At 39.7% G+C, this 17,520-nt stretch overlaps 1 protein-coding gene and 1 long non-coding RNA gene across 3 annotated transcripts in view; both read left to right on the top strand.

The window, feature by feature from the left end:
• The window catches only part of LOC107395827 (complexin-2), a 102,147-nt gene that overhangs the window by 9,445 nt on the left and 75,182 nt on the right, over positions 1-17,520 (top strand). The gene's annotated exons all lie outside the window — the stretch shown is intronic.
• Positions 1,354-5,044, top strand: LOC139071761 (uncharacterized). Its single transcript, XR_011521577.1, has 3 exons — positions 1,354-3,468; positions 3,609-3,789; positions 4,124-5,044. It is a non-coding gene; the product is annotated as an uncharacterized lncRNA (long non-coding RNA).

The following is a 17,520-nucleotide window of genomic DNA, read 5'->3' on the forward strand; positions in this document are numbered from 1 at the left end:
AGAATTCATAACAGTTACAGTTTTCTTCTCTCGTCTCTGTTCCTGAAGCCCGGCTGAACTCAGCAGCCTGCTGATGTCTTCCTCTCTCCAGATGATGCAAAGTGCTTCTGTTGCCCTGGTAACGATCCTGTGGTACCTGTTGCCGTGGCTCACCGTGTTCACTTTTGCTAGTCAGCAACATGACACGGGAAAGAGAGCAGCCTGTTAAAGAGCCTGGTGTGGATTTTATTGTTTGGCTGTAAAAAGTCTCATTTCTAGGCCTTAACTCATGTCTTTAGTTCATGAGGAAGTCTGTTTAAACAACACCTAATCTCATTATAAACACTGAGTCAAGGACTGCACTAATATAAAAGCATCAGCAAAGAGACCCGCCGAACCGTCAGAGTGATGTAAGAAACGCATTTCAACATATATATATATATATATATATATATATATATATATATATATATATATATATATATATATATATATAAAGACAGATTGATGAAGTTATTGTTTATGATTCAAAAGAAGAAGAATGTAGTCTGATAAAGGCACAAAATCAGAAAAGTTTAAGGGACGGTTTATCTTCTGCTGACAGCTAAAATAACAAATATTTGTACACACAAATACATTATTGGAGGGATTTAAAGGGAAACTGGGCAGTTTTGGCCAGACTGCAGTACCAGGTATGTCAGCTCAATTTTTTAATAAGGAATATTCTGGCCACAGGAGGCGTTAGGGGCTGGGAGGCCTTTCATTACTCTGTAAAGGGTCATTTTAGCACATACTGGCTCAAGCAAATTATTATGAAAAAGTTGCAACGTACCTCTTTATCATCTAAAAAAATATTAAACTGATTTTATGTAAAAATAATATTACCCTTTTCCACATACAGTGGGGCAAAAAAGTATTTAGTCAGCCACCGATTGTGCAAGTTCTCCCACTTAAAATGATGACAGAGGTCAGTAATTTTCATCATAGGTACACTTCAACTGTGAGAGACAGAATGTGAAAAAAATCCATGAATTCACATGGCAGGATTTTTAAAGAATTTATTTGTAAATCAGGGTGGAAAATAAATATTTGGTCAATAGCAAAAATTCAACTCAATACTTTGTAACATACAGTATTCCAGTGTGTGTGTGTGTATATGTATATATATATATATATATATATATATATATATATATATATATATATACACACACACACACACACACTGGAATATATGCATATATGTGTGTGTATATATATATATATATATATATATATATATATATATATATATATATATATATATATATATATATATACATATACACACACACACACACACACTGGAATATATACATATATATGTGTGTGTGTGTGTGTGTGTGTGTATATATATATATATGCGTGTGTCTTTATTTTCTGTTTTGAATGACCTTGAATATTAAAATTTGTGATTATTTTTGCATATTTCTTCACTAATTTTGTCAGTACATTTGCAGTGGTCTCCAGTAGGAATGAATGCCTTGTAAGTCTCGCAAAATATTCAAATGTATTGATTCACTGAATCCAACTGAAAATAAACATCTTTCCTCACATATTTATCTCCAACTCACAGTTCTGAGCCCTAAATCAAAGCTTATTATCCACAATACTCAACCTCCACTTTTCAACCTAGACTCCACCAAGTCCCTCTGAAAACACAGATTTATTGTTCATTCTGCCATATAATTAATCCCACCACCCTTAATCCCTGGCTAATTGACTGCACAGCAGGTTCCACCCCTCGTTTAAATAACTCAAGGTCAACTCAAACTGGAGCAGAGTGACTTTGTTCCGGTTTTACCATCTTTATCTTCCCTTCTGTTTCATGGGGAGCTCTTGTGAGTTCCTCTGAATTTTGTGAAGTCGGCTGTCCAATGTTCCACTGTGTTTATCACGGAGGTTTGCACTGATGTGGAGTGACAGGAACTAGGGACCTCATTCATCAAGCTTGCTTACACACAAAACAGGGTTGGAAAACTGCGTAAGCAACTTTCCACGCAAACTTTGGTATTTATGAAAGAAAACTTAGCGGAAAAATGTGCACAACTTTAAGTTGACTAAGGACCGTGCTTACGCACATTTTGGACGTGGAGAGCACCTGCAGTGCTGCTGTTGAGAACAATAAAATTATGAAATCCTACAGCATTATCATTTGTACTGCTTCGTTTTCACCAGGCCCCCACAATGCAGCTCAAAAATTGAAGCAATCCCGGAAGTACCAAAAATTGCATTTCCACCCTCACCCTAAACTCAGCCAGTTTAAAGGCGGCAGTGAACTAAAACACATACAAATAATTTAAAGAGCAAGTAACGTCTAAATTAACTTTTTTTTGCTGATGAACTGTATAAATGAGTGTCTTAATAGTGTTTTAAATGTGTGCATTCTTTATTTTAGCATTTTGGTGCATTTTCTTTAAAAATTAAAAATTCTGTCTAAAAACCACAGTAATGCGCCACCTTCAGCTGAAAACATAGAATTTTAGTCATTTTGAATAAATTTTAGCCAATGGCTAAAGAGTAAAGTACTACGTAAACCAGTAGAGTACTACGTAGCAGCTCCGTGCCAAAGTTATAAAAGCAACGAGCGTCTCGGCCACGCCCTGTGGCGAGTGGGAGTTGGATTTGCAAGCGAGCATAGGAGGTCAGCGGTAGTTCAGCATTAGCATATAGCATTAGCATATCCTAGTCTTAGCATATCTTTTAGTGTTATAAATACTTATTTAGTGTTAGATTTGGCTGTTGGATATTGTAGTTGAGTTAGTGTTTGGCTGTTAGTGTAATTGGGAAAGTATTTCTGGTTTAGTGTTCCATATCGTCTTAGTACTGGTGAGTAGGTGTAGTGTAGTATGCTTGCGGTGACTCTGTGGGCATTTTACCCGCGATTCTGCGCGCCTCCGTTTGAAGAGGGAGGCTGCCCACCGTGGCTCTTCCGCGATTTAGATGCAGCCCACCGACTCTGCTCCCCCACCACGGCGGGCTCCAGTCTGAGGTGAGTCAGCTAAATAAACGTTTTAACATCTTCTAAAGACAATTCCCTACCTAAATGCAAAGTCTGAGAGACGTGGTTCACTTCCTTTAGCTAGTCAGTCGGCAATTCTGCAACAGTGTCTCTAACTAACGCTGCACTAGTTGACAGACAGCATTACAGCGTGAAATCCAGCTTGTGAACAGGTTCTGTAAGGAATTCTGTTCAGGAGGTCGCATTTCAGGCTCTCCACATCATATGTGATGGACTTTTACGTTATAACAATGATCACACACTAGGAATGTTATAAAGCGCCTATATAGGAGATTCTTTTATATATTATCTGACTTTATAAACTCCAACAACAATGTGCTTCTATTTTTTTTTCCAGGCTAAATCTACCCAAGACACTGGCTGTCAGACTGATTTAGCTGCATGAATGTACTTGTCCAGGCTGATGTGAAACCTTCCCTGTAGCAAAGGTGAATTATTTTTAATAATCTTCTATGTAAACATTTTATTATCACCTTCTAGTTTTAATTTGTTTTACAGATTATTTTTACACGTGATTTTATGCTCTTTTAAACATTTATAAATGTGCTGCTTCTTTGTTTTTACATAGCCATCCAGTTTAGAGCTCACAGCCGCAGTGTGTCTGGTGACCCACAGGGACCATGATGAAAATTCATCTTCCAGAAGGTCCCAGAGCGTCCAGACCCCCTGAAAAGACCAAGATGTGAGGTGTCTGCTGTTGATTCCAGCTTCCACCTCAGTGACAGTGCAAGCTCAGTGAACTGTTCAAGGTTAAAAAAAAATTAAAACATTTCAGAATTTTTAAGATATTAACAATTAAATAAGTATGTGATTACATCATGAAGGAGGCTACCGATTCTGCCCCTGTGACACTTGGTGGTGACGTGTGAGCTGATTCTCCTGGAAAATAACTTTTACATTAAATATTTTGTTTTTGCTATCAAAAGTAAATTAACTAACATGCATTACTGCAGGACACTCAGCAAAATATAGACTCTACACCATGAGGCATGCACACATTAATATTCTATAAGAGCACATAAGGTGAGCAACACCACATATTGTACACTGTCCTGAATTTGTTTTCTTTCTGCATCTCATTAGCCTGGCTGATCACCTGATAACCCCTGTCATCTGGTTATGACAGCATGAGGATGTCCTCACACACCTGTAACCTATCAGCTCATCCTGCTGAATAGAGAGAGAAGAGACCACACCACATCTCCTGTTCCTGGAAAGCCTTCAGCCATCCTTCGATGACTGAGAACCTCCATCAGCTCTGTCTCCTGTCTGCCTACAATTATTATAATAAATATTGTGTTTGACAAGTTTTTTGTGCTGCCAAATATCTCATTTAGATTCGTTTTGATATTTTAATGGATATTTATAAATTACATTGAATATCACATTTTTGTTGCATGTTTAACTAGCTCTATTGTGATTAATTAAGCTAGCACCTCACTGTTAAAAGCTCGTTCTAATTTCAAGCATGTTTAAGTATTTATGGACATGAACAAAAACAGGAAATATATAAATTGAGATTTATTTAATTAATATAACAAATAAGGGGGAAAGAGTCATTGAAAGGCACGTTCTTCTGAAAGTTCCTGATCCTGATGACACCAGCAGAGGAGACCAGCTGCAGACACCAGAGACCAGCTGCAGACACCAGAGGACCTAGAACCAAGAGAGCAGCTGTTATCAGTAAATAAAGAAATCAGGGCAGTTTTAGTGGGCTGAACACATTACAGAATAATTTTCTCATGGGGTATTTTCATAACTTTATATGCAGCAGACTGTAACTTGAGCCCAGAGCTACCGGAGAGCTGCTATCCAGCACGTTTCAGTGGTTTTCCTGCTTTAACAGGTTAGATTAACTGTTAAGCAGCTCAGCTATTTGTTGCTGATTAAAACCAGGTGTGCTGAAGCAGATACACCTCTAAAACATGCTGAATACTAGCTTTTTAGGGCCGTGGAGACAAACCCTGCAGCTAATCCAATGCTATGGCTAACGGCTACTTACCTTTCAGAGGTGATTCTGTTGGGTCGGTTCTGGGAGTTTCAGGCAACTCACAAGCTCAAAACAATAAGACTCAGGTCCGCTTGTCTCCTCCAAATAGACTTGGTCCCTTTCTTCTCGAGTGTCTGTGTAAGGAGGGGGAGAAACGTCCTCCACTTCTAATAACTGCTCAGAGTGAAGGGAGCTAGCTTCGTCTAGTTAGCCATCGTCTTCGTCACTGCCGCGGCTCCGCCCTCTCGGTCCTCCAGGCAACGCCTACTAATGTTGCATTTTTTAAAATTGATACGTGGGTGGAGAAGGACTCCGAGGCTCAATTGACCCGCTCTTTAACTTACCGAAAAAAATGAAGTGGAGACTCCTTGGACGCTCTATTAATACAATTAATGCCACAGCAAGTCATTTTGTCCAACAATTGCACAAATTATATCCAAAACAGAATTCACAAGCACAGAGACTCAAAATCCCGAAACAGTTTCCAGGAGAGACCGAGGCTCTACTGAGGCCTTTCCACGGAGCTAGCTCTGTGGTCACGTGGGTCTGAGGCGGCGGTCACGTGGGTCTGATGCTCATTAATTATACAGAATTTTAGGTTTTTAATACACTTAAATAGAAAAGTGAGAAAAAAATTCACCCCCCACAAAGTTGTCATGAGTGTAAACTAGATAATTTAAACAAAAAACATGTTTTGGTACCAGGCTGTAAACATGTTTATTTCTGCTGTGAAATTGGCTTTTTTAACATGGGAGTCAATGAGGATTTGCTCGCTTCAGACACCAGCCCCCAGCGGATGAGGGTGGAACTGCAATTTTGGTACTTCCGGGATGTCCTCAATTTTAAAGCCGCATTGTGGGGGCCTGGCACCAAATCACCAGCCAAGGCCCTCTGGATTTAGTCTGCATAGACTTTTGTCACTGGAGCCTGATTCCCAGGGATATACAAACGTTCTAGTTGTGACAAATCATTTCACAAGATACGCTCAGGCATTCCCCACAGAAGGCTCTTACGGTCGCAAAAGTCCTGTGTGAGCGGTAATTAGTACATTATGGACTTCCCACTCGAATACATTCAGATCAGGGGAGGGATTTTGAGAGTCGGCTCATCCAAGATCTGTTGAAGATGCTAAACATTCGAAAGTCTAGAACAACTCCTTACCATCCTCAAGGGGATCCCCAGCCAGAAAGATTCAATCGTACTTTGTTGTCCATGTTGGGGACCTTGGATTCCAAACAGAAACAAAGTTGGAGTCGACAGGTCAGCCATCTGGTGCATGCATACAATTGTACGCAGAATGAGGCTACGGGCTATTCACCTTACTTGTTAATGTTTGACAGGGAAGCTCGGCTGCCCATCAATGTGTGTTTTAGTGAGGTTGGCTCAGACTCGCAGCCTGTATGCTACAACCAATATGTACACAAGCTCCGGAAAGATCTAGAGACAGCCTACCAGTTAGCGACCAAAGCAGCATATAAGAATCACCAAAGGAATAAGTTATTTCATGATAAGCACATCAAAGAGCGAACCCTCACCACAAGCGACAGAGTGCTTGTGAGAAACTAGGGAAGCCCTGGCAAACAAAAGCAGAAGTGCAAGTGGAAACCATTGCCCTATATTGCAAGTAGTGCTCGCTGCAGAACCACAAAGGCGGAGCTGCACCAGAAGGTGGAGCTGCACCAGAGTCAGCCCCGCCCATTCCATCAGAGTCAGTCCAATTCCTTTCAGTTGTCAGACTTGATAGCATTCTAGAACCAAAGAGGGTGTTATAGCTAATATAATCTAAAATGCAAGATTGAGGACGGAGTTGAGAGGTTAGCTGAACAGTTTTTGTAAAGGTTCCATATGATTAAAAATCTAAATTTTGGAACTTTTTACCATGTTATATTGTCATTTCCTCAAAAGAAACACGCCAAAGCCATTTTTGGACTCATTCACGCATTTTCCTCCCATCTCAGCTTCAATTTGGTCTCCTCCCCCGAAGCGGGTCTGGTCTTGGTTCTCAAATCTGGATATTCTGTGAATTTTCTGACAAATTATTTCTGAAATGACTTCTACTGAGACACCGCCGGAAAAACCATACATCCCATCTACAAAGACACACGGGATTGCACAATCACATGTGACGCTACCTGATTGTTGTCAGATGTAGTGGTGAAGTGGTTATGCAGTCAGATTGGCATGCAGTTTTGTGCAGGTTCGCCTCCCAGTAGTGGCATTAACTTTTTTCTTCCTTTCTAGCTACACTTGCCAGTACTATGTTTACAACCATTTATTGGTATACCGTTTAAAATATAATGACTAATGTGTTATTTATTTATTCATTTATTTGTTTATTTAGCCAGTGTGAGTCCATTTTTGAGCAGAGTTTAAACTAAAATGCTGTTTAGGAACCACCAAATTCAAAGAACTTTTAGAGACATAAATATTTTGCAGAAAATAAACATTACAACTAAAATATAAACAAATTAAATGTTTCAGCTGGCTAAATAGATTGTTGCCGACCCCACCGAGAGTCCAGCCAGCATCAGCAGAGGGGAAAGCAAAACTTAAGTTAGACGATCATGCCACTGGACTACCAGAGGCCACACAACAATAAGCCTTAAATGCTGTTGTCGGCTGCTTTTGTTGGAGCGGCTGTGGGCAGATATTTGCTAAAAGAAACCTTTTCATTTCAGGATATATTCAGGCTTTATCATGTAGCAAGTTATGTTTATCTTGTTTAATTGGAGCATAGAACATAGCATTAACAATTGTAAACTAGTAACAGCCGTAATTCATAGTGGAGCCCCAGATGTTGCTCAGGCTCCCTTGCGGTTCCATTGGTGGAACACTTCACTTATCTGGGCATAGAGATGTATCCATCAATCTCAAACATCATAAAATACAACTTTGACCAAACATTAACGAAGGTGATCTTGGATTTGGAGAAATGGGCTAAATTTAAAAATTCACTGCACAGCCGAGTCTCAGTCATTAAAATGAATATCTTGCCAAGGGTAAACTTCATCAGCTCGATGATCCCACTACCTCCTCCCCGGCAATATTGGGCCAAACTACAAGCGGCTATCACTAAATACAGTATGTATGGAACGGCAAAAGACCTCGGGTTAAGATTCAGACGATGCAGCGTGAAAGGAAAGATGGAGGACTATCTCTCCCAGACCCTGTACTGCAGGAAGGGATGCTACGTGTTGGGGGCCTGCTGAGCAAATCGGCCATTCCTGAAACCCTGAAACATCCACTTATTTTGGCTTAAGATCAGGGGTCTCATTCATCAAACATTGCATATAATCCTTACTAAAACCGTACTTAAGCTCAGCAAAAAAAAAAAGTACTTACGCCAAGCCCTCACCACGCCCACTTACTGCCATAAATAGTCAATGCAAAGTGCCTTTTGGATCTCATGCATATACATAAGCCGGCTTGTTGCAGCGCTCCGCCAATGACGATGGCGACCGTAGATCAAGGCAGATCAAGGAAGATCAAGGAAGTGCAATTTCACAAGCAGAAGATGAGGTGGAGAAATGAAATGAAGTGCTTTTGCAAAACAAATAAGAGAAAATCTACGGAGTGGCACAGCATTGCTGAAGCTGTCAAGAAGATGAAAATATCATTTCTATAGCGCCTTTCAAGATAAAAATCACGAGGCGCTTATCTGTGGCGCATATAAAAAAATGGTCCAAACAGGAGTCGAACTCCAGACTCGCGGGTGAAAGTCACACGCGCTAACCAGTCAGCAAAACAGGAATCTGCCTTGTCGAAGGAGCCAGGGCACATGATCAATCATGTCAGTGACCGGACACACACACTGTCACAGACGCATGACATTCTGTCTCAATCTGTCCCCCTGCTGATATTCTGCATTCCGTATTCTGCGCTTCAGGCTGTATGTGTGTGCGCGCGCGCAAGTATTTGCGTGAGTGTGCACGCATGGGGTCTTGTTCTTTGTGAAAACGAAGCAGTACAAGCGATAATGCTGCAGGATTTCATAATTTTATCATTCTCAGCAGCAGCCCTGCAGGTGCTCTCCATGTCCAAAATGTGCGTAAGCAAGGTCCTTAGTCAATTTAAAGTTGTGCACATTTTTCCGCTAAGTTTTCTTTCATAAATACCAAAGTTTGCATGTAAAGTTGCTTACGCAGTTTCCCGACCTCGTTTTGTGCGTAAGCAGCTTGATAAATGAGGCCCCTGCACATATCTAAGCTTATCCTTCATCATTACCATCTGCAGCTAGGGCATGGAGGAAGAAGCCATGTTCTTTCAACAGTAAGACGAAAGCTCTGGATAACGAACGGTGTTATAGCTATAAAAAGGGTCATAGCACAGTGTTTATTTTGCAAAAGGCACGGAGCAAAACCCGGTCAACAACAGATGGCAGATCTGCCAGAGGAAAGAGTGGTTCCTGATCTACCACTGTTTACAAACGTCGGCGTAGATTATTTTGGACCTTGAGGTTGCTTACTCTTTGGACACAGACTCCTGCATGAATGTGCTGCGGAGATTCTTCTCCCGAAGGGGGGGGGGGGGGGGGAGTGGGTGGGGGGGGGGGGGGTGTGTGGGGGTGGGGGTGGGGGGCTTGGGGAGAAATTATGACACATCTCTAAATAAAGTAACATTTTCTAGTGCAGAGAGGAGACAACCCATAGAAGCACTGATTTGATCTCATTTCAGAGAAAAATAGCACAGGTCAGATGCACCTAATAAATAAAATTACTAACAAACTCAGGAATGTGTTTCTTTGCTTCACTGCTCTGATGCTGAAAATATCACTAATGCGGATCAAAGGAGATACACAGATGAATGCACCTCTTATTTATTATTTGGAGACTACATTTACTGCAGCTGGCAGAGGCCGAGATTTTTTCTATTGATACACAGCATTTACAGAATCATTTGAAATGTTAATAGGGGAAGACTGCAGGAGGGAGCGGTAAAATACAGGGGGTCCCCAGCAAAAACAAGAAACTTTACGAGTCTGATGAAACCCGCTGGTTTTCCATCAGGCAGTCACGGGGCAGCTCCAACGACCCAGTGGCTGTGCTGGGTCAATGTTATCGAGCCCAGTCTGGCTCGGCCGTGAACGAGCCGAGGCGACGTCGTGCTCTGCTTAAGAAGAAGTGTTATTTTCCCGCTTCAGAAGAAGCGTCCAACGTGTTTTTACGCTTTTTCCGAGACATGTCACATCGCTAAGTTGTTAGCGCCGCACGCTAACACGTCAATAGTGCAGCGTAGCCTGCTGGAGGTTTTAAGGGTTCAGATGAAAACACCCGACCTCTCAGGCTGCTCACACATCGATCTTAAGTTGTCGCTGTTGCGCTCACGCCGTAATACAGTATTAGATGCGGTTAAAGTCAGACATGAAAAAATAAATTTTACATGAATAAGCGATGCTTAGCCTGGTGGGGGTAGGAAAACCTGGCCTAATAAGCACTGGAGGAAACCCTGTCAAGATCGTCAACACTCGTTTATCTTTGTTGTGATTTGAAGTTGTATATTTATATACTGTAATTAGATAATTTAATTATCTGATTTTGTATATTTATACACTTTAATTAGGTCATCAGAAGTGGTTGTTTTTATCATCAGGGAGTTTACTTAAACACTCTGTGTTGACTGAGAGACAAGAAAAGAGAGAGAGTTGGGATCGTTTAAGAATCTTTAATTTCTATAATTATAAATTCTTACAATCTACCAGGACTATCTCAATGATGAATGTATATGGATTTAGATGTTTCGTGTTGGTGTGTGTGTGTGTGTTTTGTTCAGAATCTCTAGGCTGACGTAGCGAATCTGGTTTGTTATGACTAGGCTACCACGAGGCTTCAGAAGCTGATGACATGAGCCGCCATATTGCCGTGACCACGTTACCGTATATGGAGTCTCCCGTGTAGATCAGGAAATGCCAGGTCCTGGGACCCTCGGTTGTACTGGAGCTGGTGAAACAGCGGTCGCAGCACTACAAAGCCCGTCTGAGGATGACTCCGGTAGTAGTCGGCAGGCGTCAGCAAGTTCACTCTGATTTTGAAAGAACGTTGTCTCGTTGGTACAAACGACGGAAATCTCCAGCTTGAACAGTTCTCAGCTTAAAACAGGAAATACAGATGGCCAGCCTGTATTCCTCTTTGCGGTGATGGATTGAGAACTGGTTGAAAACAATGTTGAGAGTATGATGTAACTCCTTGGAGCTCGGATCGAACAGAGCTGATGTCAACGTGGAACTTAACGTGGAACTGACATAAAATGGCGTTGCCTTCTTTTATATCTCCTAATTGTTTACCAATCTTAGTAAACCGGATTGGACACATTAAGTAAACATCCCAGATTTTCTCTACGACAGACGAAAGTTCTGATTGGATGAAAACAATGTGTCATGCGTTTCCATGGTAATGTAGATCAGTCTGTCTGGTGCAGCCCTGTTTATTCATTTAAACACATAACTCATGACATCTTTATGTCACAGATCATTCACCTGATTATTAATGATCAACAAATGCTTTGATTAGCTTATCACAAATAAAGTACTTTGATTAATCAATGAAAAGCGTTCTTCTTCTGTTCTTCTGTCTCTTCTCCTGGAATGTAAACATACTGAACCAAGCGTCCGACCTTGGCGATGTTACTGTGTGAAGGGGCAGCTGTTAAGGGCAGACCATTATAAGCTTCCTAACGCTACATCTTAATGCTACTGAAACATGTAAACCACAAAGCATTATATCCACTGCTACCTTTCTAATTTTAAACTCAGTAACTTATGCTGTAACTTCACCTTGCCCTGCCTGCTCCTCCTTGCTGCCTGCTGGCTGTGATCACAAGCGACAACCAGGGGCGTCGGACTGGGGGGGGAAAGGGTACCGTTTACCCAGGGCCCACTGCAGGGAGGGGCCCTGAGACAGCTTTGAATAAAAATGTTTTATTGTTGTTGTTTTTTCCCCCCAACTTACTTAATGTCTTAATAAACTTCCCTTTACCTGGATAAAGAGGTTAAGAAACAGAATTTCGCCTTAAAAATAATAACTGAATAATCTCTGAGGCATCTATCACCCCTTAAAAATGTGCAAAGTGGTTTAGTCCACACCAGCGGCCAGGGGCTGCACTGCCGCATGTGCTAGTGAGACATCGCAGATGCCGACAGCCAGAGCTGGAGGCAGGAGAGTCAGTCATGTCTTTTCCCAAGAAAGGGAAATCTGGCTTCCAGAAAAGAAAAGAAGGAGAAGGAGAAAAAGTTAATCGAACAGAAGCAAGTATTGACTAGATTCTTCAAGAAGGAAGGTGAGCAGCAGAACACAGTTTTAGCTGATATTAGCTAGCTCTCAGAAGCTGCATTCATGTTAGGTGTTCAGTGTTCATTTTGGGAGCTTATGATAGACATTATCCTCTAAAATATCATAAGCAAAACTTAAAAAAAAGGCCCCCACCCTGGATTGTTAGGGGATTGGAAAGGGCTTGCCAGAAAAAGAAATCACTGTATCTGGATTTTATAAAAAATCCAACAAAGGAAAAAGAAAAAAGGTATAAGGAATATAAAAACAAATTAACTACAATAATAAGGAAGCAAAAAAAGGAATATTATGATCAGCTTTTCCTAAAACACAAAAATAATATTAAAGGTACATGGAATGTGTTAAATAAATTAATAAGAAATACAAAAGAAGCAGGTATAGATATTCACAATAAAAATGGAAAGAACATTGCAAATGAGTTTAATAAATATTTTGTGAATGTTGGCCCTAATCTAGCTAAAAAGCTGCCAGAAGTTGACATTAACCATGAAATAAATAAAAATAATAATACAATGTTTTTGAGCAGTGTAAGCCAAAGTGATGTGATCCAAGCGGTACATAGTTTCAAAAGTAAAAAGTCCTTAGATTTTCATGGGATAGATATGTCTCTCATGAAGGAGGTTATCCATTGCATTATTGAACCTTTTACTTATATTTGTAATAAATCATTTTCAAGTGGCACAGTCCCTGAAAAAATGAAAATAGCCAGAGTTATTCCTATTTATTAAAGTGGTGATAAATTATTAGCTTGTAACTATAGACCTATCTCTTTACTGCCACAGTTTTCAAATATACTTGAGAAACTTTTTGTAATTAGATTTGAAGCATTTACCAACAAGTTTGATCTTTTAAATGACCATCAGTATGGGTTTAGGAAGAATCGTTCAACCTCATTAGCAGTTATGGATTTGGTAGAGCAGATTGCAACAGCAGTGGATCAAAAACTTCATGTAGTGGCTGTCTTGATTGACTTGAGTAAGGCATTTGATACAATTGATCACATATACCTGCTCAAGAAATGTGAATACTATGGTCTTCGTGGTAAAACCAATCAATGGCTTGAAAGTTATTTAAGCAGTAGATTTCAATATGTAAATGTTAATGATATAGATTCACAGCTTGAAAGAGTAATATGTGGTGTACCGCAAGGCTCGGTGCTAGGACCGAAATTATTCAACCTATACCTGAACGACATCTTTTCTGTATCGTCTCGGTTAAAATTTATTATGTTTGCAGATGATACAAATTTCATTTGTATGGGAAAAGATATGAGTAAATTATTACAAGAGGTTGAAAACGAATTGGATTCAATTAACCCTCTGATGCATGGATTATGAAATCTTCAACCAAGATTTTTTAAACATTTTTTTTCATTCATCTTTAGGTGTGAATGAAACAAATTTCAACAAATATTTTTTGTAACATTTTGTTAATTTACAAATAATTTATTACATGTCCATCTCAGTGGACAGCGTGCATTCTGAACATGGAATATGTTGGCTTGACTTACTGAAGTCCAAATGTAGGGGCTCAAATGCAATAAAGTCTTCAACAGCTGTGCTTAATAGCAAAAATAAAGAAATAACAATTTTGAGTACCTGTCCACTGTAGTGACCATTATGTATCAAAGGGTTAAAAAATGGTTTGATTACAACAAGCTATCACTAAATGAAAATAAAACCAAATTTATGATATTTTCAGGGAAAAGGGACAATGACGGTGCTAAGCTGTATTTAAATGGAGTCCCAATTGAACAAGTACATGAAACTAAATTCCTAGGTGTGACTTTTGATAGTAAACTCAGTTGGAAACCACACATTGAATATATCAAACAGCAAGTGTCTAAATCTATTGCTATACTTTATAAAACTATTGATATACTAAATAAAAAAGCCTTGTTTTTGATTTATAGCTCTTTAGTTATGCCTTATTTGTCTTACTGTGCAGAGGTTTGGGGAAATGCAGGTAAAACGTGTGTTGAGACTGTATTTAAATTACAAAAAAAGGCGATTAAAATAGTTAATAAATTGGGATACCTCGAACCAACCCATTATCTATTTAGTCAAACGAAAACGCTAAAATTAGGAGACATTATTAAAGTAAAAATCTTAGAGATTCTTCATAAAGTAGTTAATAATAATATCCCAAATTGCATAAAAGTTTATTTCAAACCAAGAGATGATCATTATAATCTCAGAGGTGTATTTATGTTTGAATGTGTAAAAGCCAGAACTAATGTGAAATCAAGATGTGTTTCTGTTGTTGGTGTGAAATTGTGGAATGAGTTAGATGATGATTTGAAGAAATGTACTTCTTTACTAAAGTTTAAAGCAGGTGTAAAGTGTCACATATTTACAGGGTACGAAAAGTATGTATAGACATTAATGAATTTTCATTGTGGATATTTATATTGGGGAAAATAAAAGAAATGTATATTGGTTATGTATATTAGGTGGAAAATAGGGTAGGCTAAAATAAGCATTGCTTCTGCCTATTCCTTCTTTGGTTTAAATTCAAATTGTTAATATTGTTTTGTTTGAAAAGAAAAATTTTATGTTAATGCTATAAACCAAAATAAAGACCGAAAGAAAGAAGAAAGAAAGTGTTAAACGCCTTTAGTTTCACCATCAAGATCAAATATAAATTAATTAGTGTTATCAGTGATAACACTAATTAATTTATATATATATTAATCAGAATTATTATCGCGGGCGGCTGCCGCCAATTAATTTGCGGACCTCACAGTAAAAACAGGTTCACTCTGTGTGGATATTTCAGCTCCTTCCCAGTCATGGACCAGGACAAACTTGGTATCGATGGATTCGTGGTAATCTCAGGAATGGGAAGCTGCCACTGTTTTTCGTATAGCATGACGACACTGGTGTTAGAGGATTGTTATTGACTTGGTTAGATATTTTAAGCCTATTTTAAATTTCTTTATATTTGATCTTGAAAACGGACAACCTTATAATTTGGCTGATAATGCAGGGATTATAAAATTTAGAGTACATTACATTCACAGAGAGAACCTGGTTTATTTCATGTCATATGTATTTAATATATCAATATATATCAGTATTAGCAAAGCTTAACATCATGAACCACATGGCCCTTTAGACGCAGTAGCAGCAGCAGCAGGGCCCTCATTGTCTCCAGAAAGCACTGAGGAGATGAGACAAGGTGAGCTCACTCAGGGGCGGCGTTAGGCCCAGCTACTTGGGCTGAAGCCCCGGATGTTTTATGAAAAGCCCCGGATCTGAAACATGGAAGTAACATGCAGTAACAAAGTCCAACAGAGAGGGAGCAGCTGGCAGTAGTTTGTATACAGCCTGCCTGAGCCTCCACCACTGAAGAAGAAGCCCTTCAGCAGCCAGCTTCTTCTACACTCTCTGCCTGAAATGCATGAGTGAAGATGGACATAAGGACTTTTTTTTAGACAAAAAGTACAATGACAGAACCCCAGCTTTGATGAGACTGGTGTTGACTCAGGTTTGTGAGTCTTATTTGAAAATATTTGTTGTGTTGCTGGTTTGCCTAAAGTTAGCTTCTCAGGTAAAGTTGCTGGAAAGTGAATATTTACTTTCATCTCACACTAAACACTAACAGGAACAATATTCTGCCCTGAATATGCTTAATATGTAGCTTTAGATTAAAAAATTATGTGGTACAAGACAAATATATATGATGTTGACTAGTGCGTGTCACGTGTGTGTGCGCGCGTGTTTGTGTGTTAAGCCCCGGATCTTCTTCAGTCCTAAATCTGCCCCTGAGCTCACGATACAATTAAGTTATTCAATTTACAAGCAATCATTAGCAACAGATTTATCTGAAAGGACATGTTAGGTTATATTTTGCTGACCTAATTCATGATCCATTTTGCTTGTGTGGTGTCTGTCCCCCTTGCAGCAGAGAAAGAGATAGAATATGTGAAAGAGGATGATGTAAGTGAAGATAGGGAAGGGGATGGTTGCTCTGAAGGTAGTGAGGATGATGAGGAGAGGCCAGAAGAAGAAGAAAGTGAGAGGCTGAGCAACACAGATGAGTGTCTGCCAGAGGATCCAGGACTATGGCCAGAGAAGCTCACTGGTCAACAAGGAGATACAGTTGTCAGAAGACTGGCGAATAAAAGTGATCAAACACCAGGAATCGACAAAATAACACCCAAAGATATGGAGGGCAAGCCATTTCCAAATTATCTTCAATATGCTAAGTCAGCCAATGGGCATGAGAAGATAAGAAGAGACTGGCTTATTTACAGTGAAAGTGCAAAGGCTCTGTACTGCATCCCATGTCTCCTCTTGAGCTGCTTAATGCCATCTACAGGATGCAATTACAGAGCATTTTTGGAGAAGTTTGTATTGGACTGAGGATTTTTTGCACACTACCTGTGACTGTTGCTGGGGGTGAATGGGCTTTTAGCAAACTGAAACTGGTGAAAAATTATTTGAGATCAACAATGTCCCAGGATAGACTGAACAGCCTAGCTCTTCTTTCTATTGAAAGCCAATTAGCCAAAGGATTGGACTTTAAAGATCTCATAAGGGATTTTGCTAACATGAAGACCCGTCAGTGGGCATTTACTGGAAAATAAATTCCAGGATTAATGTTTGAACACATTGTTGGCAAATAAAAATAATTATATGTGAAGTCTGGGCATTTCACTTTTATTATGCTGGCATTTGTATTTGCTCAATATAGAGGTTAAACTGAGATCATATTTATTATCTTGTCTTATAGCATGGCATAAAATGTGTAAGAGCGATATTACACAATTGAGCATGGGGCCCACCTAGAAGACTTGTACCTAGGGCCCAGAATTTGGTGCTACGCCCCTGGCGACAACATAGTAGTTCCCGCTGCTTCTTCAGGAAACAGCGCCCAAAAATAAAAAAAAAATAAAAAACTTGGAATCTTGTAGGCGTGGCGGTGGGATTTCAGCCGTGGCGGGTCGCCACGGCTACGCCTATGTAAGGGAAACCCTGTGGATGGAATCTTGACAGTGTTGTGTGTTCGCCATGGGAGGGGGATAATGAAGAAGTCAGTTTAAAGTGAAATATGAAGAAAAAAGTTTGTGTATTTTCAGAAAAGTGTAAAAAGATGGTTTGTTTTACGACTAGTCAGAGGAAGCAGTCATGGGTACCAGACTGGATCAGAGACGACCTTGTTTTGTCAAAGCAACATACAATAAACCATAAAGGCTGAAATCA

Source organism: Nothobranchius furzeri, chromosome 1, assembly GCF_043380555.1.
Source record: "Nothobranchius furzeri strain GRZ-AD chromosome 1, NfurGRZ-RIMD1, whole genome shotgun sequence".
Lineage (NCBI taxonomy): Eukaryota > Metazoa > Chordata > Actinopteri > Cyprinodontiformes > Nothobranchiidae > Nothobranchius > Nothobranchius furzeri.